Below are 9,441 nucleotides of genomic sequence, written 5' to 3'. Positions count from 1 at the left end.
TGGGACTTCATATCTATGGATTTCATTACCAGGTTACCGAAGACAAGAAAGGGACATGACTCCATTTGGGTGATTGTGGACTGATTGACGAAATTGGCTCATTTCCTCCCGATTAAAGTTTCAATCTCAGCAGATGATTTAGCCAGGCTATACATCAAGGAGATCGTACGTCTGCATGGGGTGCCTATGGAGATTGTGTCGGATCGAGACACGCGATTCACGTCCATCTTCTTGACTCGAATCGAGGAAGCAATGGGGGTGAAACTGAAGTTCAGTACTGTGTTCCACCCACAGACTGATGGGAAGACGGAACTAGTAAATCAGGTGTTAAAAGATATATTGCGGGCATGTGTGCTCGATTTTAAAGACAGTTGGGATGATTGTCTTCCCTATGCTGAGTTCGCTTATAATAATAGATTTCAAGCGAGCATTGGCATGGCTCCATACGAAGCACTGTATGGGCATCCATGTTGAGCACCCCATTATTGGATAGAAGTTGGCGAGAAAAGCCTGATTGACCCAGATTTAGTACAGGCGACCTCTGAGAAGGTTGACATTATCAGGCCTCGACTTCTTGCAGCACAGAGCAGACAGAAGAGCTATGCCGATACCAGACGACGACAGCTAGAATTTGAGGTTGGGGACCACGTGTTTCTTAAGGTTTCCCCCATGAAGGGAGTCCTTCGCTTTGGCAAGAAAGGAAAACTCATGCCGAGATTCATAGGCCCATTCCAGATTCTGGATCAAGTGGGTATGGTAGCATACCGTCTCGCCTTGCCCACACCACTCGACGACATACACAACGTATTTCATGTATCGATGCTGAAGAAATACGTTCTTGATCTTTCCCATATTATCAAATGGGAGCAGGTACAGTTGAGTGAAGATGCTACTTATGTACTGCGACCAACACGTATTCTTGATAGAAAGGAACAAGTGTTATGCAGCAAAGTGATTTCGCTTGTGAAAGTACTGTGAACACACCACACTGAGGAAGAAGCTACTTGGGAAATAGAAGCCGAAGTCCGTAAGAACTACCCTCAGATTCTCAAGAGTACATTGAAACTTCGTATCGGACCTAGACCGCACGTCGAAAGTCCGATTACTACAAAACTATAAGGTTATGACCGCCTTATTAGGCTTGACAACCATTGTGGAAATCGAGCCCAAATAGTATCCAGAAACACACAACTTGAGCCCTGAGCAAAGTGTGTGAGAAATGCGAATATCTTTAAAAAACGAACCATGACTTAAGTGAATTGGACCATTCACTTACGGGCAAAATTGAAGACTTCAGACCGTCAGTTTCTGACCAAACTATACCCTTGGATCAGAAAAATTTCCCTGCACATGTCAGTATACTTGTAACCCTGATCGAGTGACGATGACCGTTGAACTAATACTGGTCCTCCACGGTCGATTCATAAATCTGATTGGACCGAAATCAAAACCTGGCTTAGATCCATGGTTAGGGAACTTACTACATGACGCAGGTGAGTAATGGGCCTCCAGATGAGTCCCGTTGGCCCGAAACAGACACCCTTTGGATATAACCTAAGTATACCATGGCCCTAGGGCCATTTGAACCAGTTCTTGGCCTATTTAAGGACCTTAAACCACCCCTCTCTCATTCCATATGAATTTTCTTCAAATCCTAAGAGAGCGAAGAGATAAAAGAAGAGAAGAGTGAGGAGAAGAGAGAGTTTTTGGGAGATCAAGGTGGCGTTTCTCTCTTGCGACTACACGCACTAGATCGCCCCTACACCTATCTATGCGAATCATTTCAACTCCAATTTGGGTAAGAAATCCTAATTCTAATCTTGTTTTGGGAATCCAAATAGAGGAATCGATGAAATAGCTAACCTATTTCATAAGTTAGGTAGTCATTGTTCTGTAGACGAGAACGTAGTGTACGAACTGAGTTCGTAACAAGTGTACCGACGAAAGGTGCAGACTATAAATGTTTAGGTTATGGTTTTTAAGGCTTTCAATGTCAGCAATCATTTATGTCTGACTTGATTGCTACCATATGATCTTAGTTAAGATGTATCTGATAAACTATATATGTGTGTGCACTATGTGAATATAAAATGCATCCTATGTGTTTGTTGAAATGTTTGAATGAAAGTCAAATTATGATTTATGCTGGCCATGACTATTAATCTAGAATACATGTTTGTTGTGTGTATGACAACTCCTTTATGAAAGGATTTGCCATAATATATGCTATAACTAATTTAGTTTGTGTATATAGTATTATGTAGTCTAAGTGTTTGATAAAATGTCTGAATGAGAAATTGTTTTATGAATCGCTTTTAATAAGGGTGTTGAGATAGGATTCTCAACTACCATATCCATATCTATAATTTCCTTCATGTAATATAAATTGCTACTATGAGATTTATGGATGAAATGCATGTATATAATAACATGTTCAATGTGTTTGATAAAATGCTCAAATGAGAATTATATTTGATTTGATTATTAATTGTTGTTATGTTCAACATATGTGACTACCCATTGCGATTAAGTATGTTTGAGACTACCACATAGTCCAGGCAATCGGTAACGGTTCCTGATTGAGTGGCCGAACTAGTTTCGCCACATTAGATACATTTGATGAATCTGAGCCATATGGTGATTGTCAACAGTGGTTAGGCCACGCGGAGTGCTTACACGCTCCATGCCGATCAATTTAACGTGTGCTTGTACCAATCGCACTTTTCAAATAACATGATTGGCCTATTGTGTGTTTACCATGTATGGACGCTACTACTTGAATCTAAGATACCACTTACCAATGTGAAGCCCATTTAACTATGGTACCAAGATCCGCTAAGACTCATGAGACGGACATGGTGGTGTATGGGACACCGTGGTAGAGCTGTCAGCTTACGTTGGGATGATGGGGCGACGAGCCTCCCCGTAGTGACCAGTGAGCAATCCAAACTCGTGAGCTGAATACGGTGGTGTATGGGACACCATTTTCGAGCTGTCGGCCTATGTTCAGGTGACGAGCCTCCCGTAGTGACCTCGAGTATAAATTAGGCCTACGCTGAGGTGACGAGCCTCTTCGTAGTGACCTCGAGTGTAAACTTGTGAACTTACCTAACTACTGCTTTTCATCAGGGGTGATGCTCTACAACTTGCCTATCATATGTGATTAACTAGGATTGACGACCCTAAATGGATCTTTGTTTGGGTAAATGATATAAAGGGAGGTACCTTAGCTTCCCAAACCTGTTATATGAATAAGCCTAATAAATTACTTGGCTAACACGTTCATGCACCGCATTGCATGTACTTTGGCGAGGAATCGCACATTTAGGGAGTTTTCCATGTGCGATCGTGAGATGATGTCACTGGGGGAGTGCAGGTGAGGGCATGCATCATTATAACATACCATCTTTGCATTAACAAGAGTACTTAGGATATGATTGTTATATTGCTTTATCATTATTGCTTAACCGAATTGATAACATGTTAACCTTTGCCTTATAGTACCACTGAGTTGATCACTTACTCCCACTCTGGGATGATGTTTTAAAACACCAACCAGACTCTAATTTAGATGTAGGTTGTGTCAAGGCTTACGTGACGGAGCCGAACTTCTTTGATGAGGAGTTCTCCTACGTTCAGCTCTCAAGCGGGTTTGTGTAGACCTAGAGCTATGTCACCGGGAATACAAGGATACTGGATTAGTTGAACATTTACATTTTAATATTTTGTACATTTTCAAACAAACATATGTATATACTCAACCCTATAGCACGTTCATACTCTGGAGGTTGTGAAACACATATATTTCATATATTTATCCCAGTCTTCTGCTTGCTTAATTATCTTAATTCTGGAGTATGATATGATGTTTTAGTGTAATCCCACCCATGTTTAAGGCACTAATATGGTCAACATTCAAACATCATTATCTATGTTGCATAAGTAATGCGTTGGAACTTAGGAGTTGAGCTTTGCTCGACTCCCGATTTTCGTGGCATTATAATGAATGAGCTTAATTAAGAACTTGGTTAACACGACCATGCACCGCATTGCATGTGATTTGGTGAGGAAGTTACACTTTAGGGAGGTTGTCATGCGCAAACATGGTTGTCAGAGTCGCTTGTGAGGGAGCTTTATACGAGGGCATGCATCATTACTGCACTCCATTCTTGCATTAACAAGAGTAGTTAGGAAGTGATTGTGTATTGCTCTTTCATTACTGCTTGATTGACTTGATAACATGTTAACCTTTGCCTTATAGTACCACTGAGTTGGTCACTCACTCCCACCCTGGGACGGTGGTTTAAAACACCAACTAGACTTTGTTGTAGATGCAAGTAATGATGATGTAGCCTACGCCACAGAGCCGGACTTTATGGACGAGGAGGAAGAATTCTCCTACATGCAACTCTCAGGTAGGTCTATGTAGACCTTGTATTGATTCAACGGGATTACAAGGACACATGGATTAGTTGGACACTTACATTTTGATATTTTGTCTATTTTGAAACAATACATGTACATATTCAGCCCGGCTATATAATCATAATCTGGAGGTTGTAAAACATTTACCTGTTCAGATACATATATGTTTCGGTCTTCCGCTTGCTCAATTTAATTACATCTGAAGTATGATATGTTGTTTTAATATAATCCTACTCTTGTTTAATGCATTGATATGGACAACATCTAAACATCATTATCCATGTTGCATAAATGACGCGTTGGATCTCGGGAGTAAAACTTTGATCGACCCTCGAAATCCGAGGTGTTACATTCCGAAATGGGATCGCTTTAACCCACTTAATGACATAATCTACTACTAACAAAATATAAATATTTCCAAAGGATTGGGGAAATGACCCCATAAAATCGATGTCCTAGCAATCGAATGCTTTAATGATAAAAATTGGGTTTAGTGGCATCATATTTTGACGAGACAATCCTCCCAATTTCTAACAACACTCACAAGCTTTACAAAACTCATGAGTATCTTTTAACATAGTGGGCCAGTAAAAGTCATACCAAAGAATTTTGGCTGTAGTCTTTTTAGCAGAAAAGTGACCACCACAGGCCTGAGAATGACAAAAGGAGATGACACTTTGATGTTCATTGTCTAGCACACATCATCTTAGAATTTGGTCTGGGCAATATTTAAACAAATAAGGATCATCCCAGAAAAACTTACGTACCTCGGCAAAAAAAATTTCTTATCTTGGGTAGTTCAATATGTCGACGTGAAACTTGTGGCAAGATAATTTTCAATGTTAGCCAACCAAAGTAATTGGGAGAGTCTAAACAATTGTTCATCAGGAAACATATCATTTATAGGTGTCGGGTCAAGGGAATCAGGGAGATTAAACCTAGAGAGATGGTCAGCCACTACGTTCTCCACTCCCTTTTTGTCTCATATTTCTATTTGAAACTCTTGGAGTAGAAGGATCCATCTTATCAGGCGAGGCTTAGCATCATTTTTAGAAAGAAGGTACTTCAACGCCACATGATCAGAGTAAATGATTATCTTGGATTTGATCAAGTAAGTCCTAAATTTGTCCAAAGCAAATATTACGGTTAAGAGTTCCTTCTCCGTAGTGGAGTAGTTCACTTAGGCAGAATTTAAAGTTCTACTTGCACAGTGAATCACATAAGGCTTCTTCTCTTTTCTTCGGCCTAACACTGCCCTAATAGCATAGTCAGACATATCACACATAATTTCAAAAGGTATGCTCCAATCGGGTGGTTGCATGATAGGAGCAGTAGTCAACATAACCTTGAGCATAGTGAAAGCTTCTTGGCATTGTTCAATCCACTCGTATGGTGCATCCTTTTGAAGTAAATTATATAAAAGATGAGACAGATGACTAAAGTACTTTATGAATCGTCTATAAAATTCGGCGTGTCTTAAGAAGGATCGCACGTCACGTATGCTCTTGGGTAGAGGTAGGTTAAAGATAAGGTCAATTTTAATCATGTCTACCTCAATTCCCTTGGACGAAATTATGTGTCCAAGTATTATTCCCTTGGGAACCATGAAATGACACTTCTCCCAATTTAGAACCAAATTCTTTTCTTCAATCACTTTAGCACATTTTTAAAATTTTCTAAACACTCGCTGAAGGATGGACCAAAGACAGAAAAGTCGTTCATAAAGACCTTTTAATATTGCCCCACCATGTTAGAAAAAAACTCAACATGCATCGCTGAAAAGTGATGGGGGCATTACACAGTCTGAATGGCATCCTTCGGTAAGCAAAGGTGTCAAATGGACATATGAATGTTGTCTTTTCTTGATCTTCAAGGGCTATCTCTATCTGGTTGTAGCCTGAATACCCATCAAGGAAGCAGTAGTAAGAATTATCAACTAACCTTTCTAAGATTTGGTCAATGAAGGGCAAAGGAAAGTGGTCCTTCCTTGTGACGGTATTCAATTTTCTATAGTCAATGCACATTCTCCAACCAGTAGTTACTCTAATTGGTACGAGTTCATTGTCGGCATTGGCTACGATGGTGATTCCAGACTTCTTCGGAACCGCCTAAGTTGGACTCACCCATTGACTGTTGAATATAGGGTAAATGATACCCACATCTAACAACTTGAGTACTTCAGCCCTAACCACTTCTTTCATGTTTGGATTGGGTCAACATTACAATTGTTAGGAGGTTTTCGCATTATCCTCAAGATGAATGAGATGAGTATAAATCAAAGGGTCAATTCCCTTGAGGTTTGTAATCGACCATCCAATGGCTCCTTTATTCTCAATGAGAGTAAAAATAAGCATACTCTCTTGTTCTTGCTCAAGGTGGGAAGAAATCACCACCAGGTATGTCTCATCTTAACCTAATTATAGGTATTTAAGATCAGAGGGCAAAGGTTTTAGGTCAAGCTTCGGTGCTTTGAGGGTAGACGGTAGAGGCACTACATCAGTTTGGGATAATTTCTCAAATTGTGGCTTCCACCGATTAACTTCAAGTACCAGCATAGCATCAAGCAAGGCATCCATCTCCGTAATCATGTCATCATCTAAATCAGGGGAGTGAGCCAAGCACGTCTCTAGAACGTCAAAGTATAGAGTCAGGAGTGCTCTATTTTCCATGAAAGAATCAATCATGTTAATGTAGTGGGCATCGTCATTATCCTCTGACTGTTTGTTCATATCGAAAAAGATGTTGAGCTCCAATTTCATATTTTTGAAAGATAAATACATAATTTCATTCCTACAATTAATGATAGCATTTGATGTAACAAGGAATGGATGACCAAGAATGATGGGAATTTGAGTGCTCACATCTATGATGAGTTGAGTATCCAAGACAATAAAATCTACTAGATAGTAGAATTTATCAACTTAGACCAACACATCCTCAATCATCCCTCTTGCTACACGAACTAAGTGATCGACAAGTTATAATGTGGTCCGGGTGGGTTTTAATTCACCTAGACCTAGTTGTTCATAAACCGAGTATGGAATCAAGTTAACACTTGTCCTTAAGTTAAGAAGTGCGCGCTCAATCCGGTAGTTACCAATTACACAATTGATGGTCGAGCTACCAAGATCTTTGTATTTTTATGGCACATCTTGCTTGAGGATGGCACTTACTTTTTTTGTTAAAAAAAATTTCTTTTGTATATTTTACCATCTTTTAGTAGTGCATAGATCTTTCAAATTTTTGGCATATGAAGGGATTTGTTTCACGGCATCCAGTAGAGTAATATTGACCTTCACTTGCTTAAGCACCTTTGGATAATCCTGAGAGTTAGAGAGAGGTTTTGTTGCAATCTACCATTAAGGGAATAAGGCAATCGACTTGCTTTGAGGTTCTGGCTCTAACCCATGTGGAGCAATGCTAGGTCTATCATTCTCATCTATTTCTGGGTCCTTAGGCTTTTCAGCCCTTACTAGAATAGATTTGTCAATTGTCTTCTCAATCCTAAGACTGATGATAGACTTAGCCTGCTCTATCTAATTTGAAGAGCTTGGGTCACTTATTTCATATTGTTGTTTTGGATTGGGGAGGGGTTGGGCTGGGAGTATCCATTTCTCCCCATTCGCTAAGTGTGACTCAATCTTTTGAATTGATAATGCAAACATTCTCATTGTTGATTTCAGATCCTAGAATGCTTGCCCCGTATTTTGGTTAAATTGCTCTTGGTTTTGTAAGAACTTTTAAACCGTATCCTCTTGAGGCTTTTTTTATTTAAGAATTAAGTAAGGGCCTCTTGTGGGTTAGCCATTTGTCCATTCCTCCAACTGAAATTTGGGTGATTCTTCCAACTGAAGTTGTATGTATTTGAGGTGGGTCCTCTGAAAGAACTTTGGTAGTTGTTTATGGCATTTGATTGCTCATTCAATATCTCTTGAGAAGAAAGAATTGTTGGGCAATTCTCAGTTGTATGTATGTTATAAACACAAATACCACAAACAACTTCCGCAGCCTTTTTGGGTTCTACTTTCTTAAGTTTTATGGCCTTGACTTTTCTTGTGAGTTTGGTCATTCTTGCATTTATATCATCTTCCTCTTTTACAACATAAATTCATCCCCTTTCTTTTAATTGAGTAGGCTTAGAAGTGGTGGTTTTTGAGAAGGTATCCCATGATTGTGTGTTTTCAGCAAGTTTATCAAAATAATCCCACGCATCATTAACTTCCTTATTTATGAATTTTTCATTACACATCATCTCCACAAATTGGCGCATGGGTGAGGTTAATCCCTCATTGAAAAAGCTTGTTATACGCTATGTTTTGTACTATGTTGTGGACATGAATTTATGAGATCCTTTAATCACTCCCATTGGAAGGTCTCATCCTCTTTTTGTGCAAAATTCATTATTATTTTCCTTAAAGTATTTGTCTTATGATAGAAGAAGAACTTTTTAAGGAACTCTCTTGTCATCTCAGCCCACGTGCAAATGGACCTTGGTCTTAAGGAATGTAACCACGACTTATCCTTTTCTTAAAGGAAACAATTTCAGTCTAACTGTGTCCTTAGACACGTTTGGGAAGTGCAATGTATATATGATCTCATCAAACTCTTTCATGTGCAAGTATGGACTTTCATATTCTAGTCTATGAAACTTAAGGAGGAGTTGAATTACCCCTGGTTTAATATCTATAGTTCCTACATTCAATGGCAATATCATGCAGGAAGGTGAACTCACCCCCCCCCCCCCCCCCAAGTTGTAAATAATCTCGTAGAGTACGAGTCAGGGGTGCATTATGCACCTTGTTTTCATCTTAAACTTCCTCAACTAGAGGTTGAGGTTGAGGTTGATTTGCAGCCATCACTTCTACTAACTCAGAAGATCTCAAGTGGTGTCTAATCCAGTGATGAATAGATAACCCTTCGACTAATCCTCCTTCACTCAAGAAACGGAAGATGTTGTCACGGACCCACTTGGGCATGAAACACTCTAAGCCCTCAAATCCAAAATCTAACCTAGGA

General features: G+C 39.5%; 1 non-coding gene across 1 annotated transcript; it reads left to right on the top strand.

The window, feature by feature from the left end:
- Window positions 1-8,743: 8,743 nt before the first annotated feature.
- LOC131232116 (small nucleolar RNA R71) lies at window positions 8,744-8,846 on the top strand. The gene has a single exon (XR_009164720.1). It is a non-coding gene; the product is annotated as a small nucleolar RNA R71 (small nucleolar RNA).
- Window positions 8,847-9,441: the final 595 nt, after the last annotated feature.

Source organism: Magnolia sinica, chromosome 17 (assembly GCF_029962835.1).
Source record: "Magnolia sinica isolate HGM2019 chromosome 17, MsV1, whole genome shotgun sequence".
In the NCBI taxonomy this organism is placed as follows: Eukaryota; Viridiplantae; Streptophyta; class Magnoliopsida; order Magnoliales; family Magnoliaceae; genus Magnolia; species Magnolia sinica.
The sequence above is the reverse complement of the archived record's forward strand: the minus strand, read 5'-3'. Positions and strand labels throughout refer to the sequence as shown.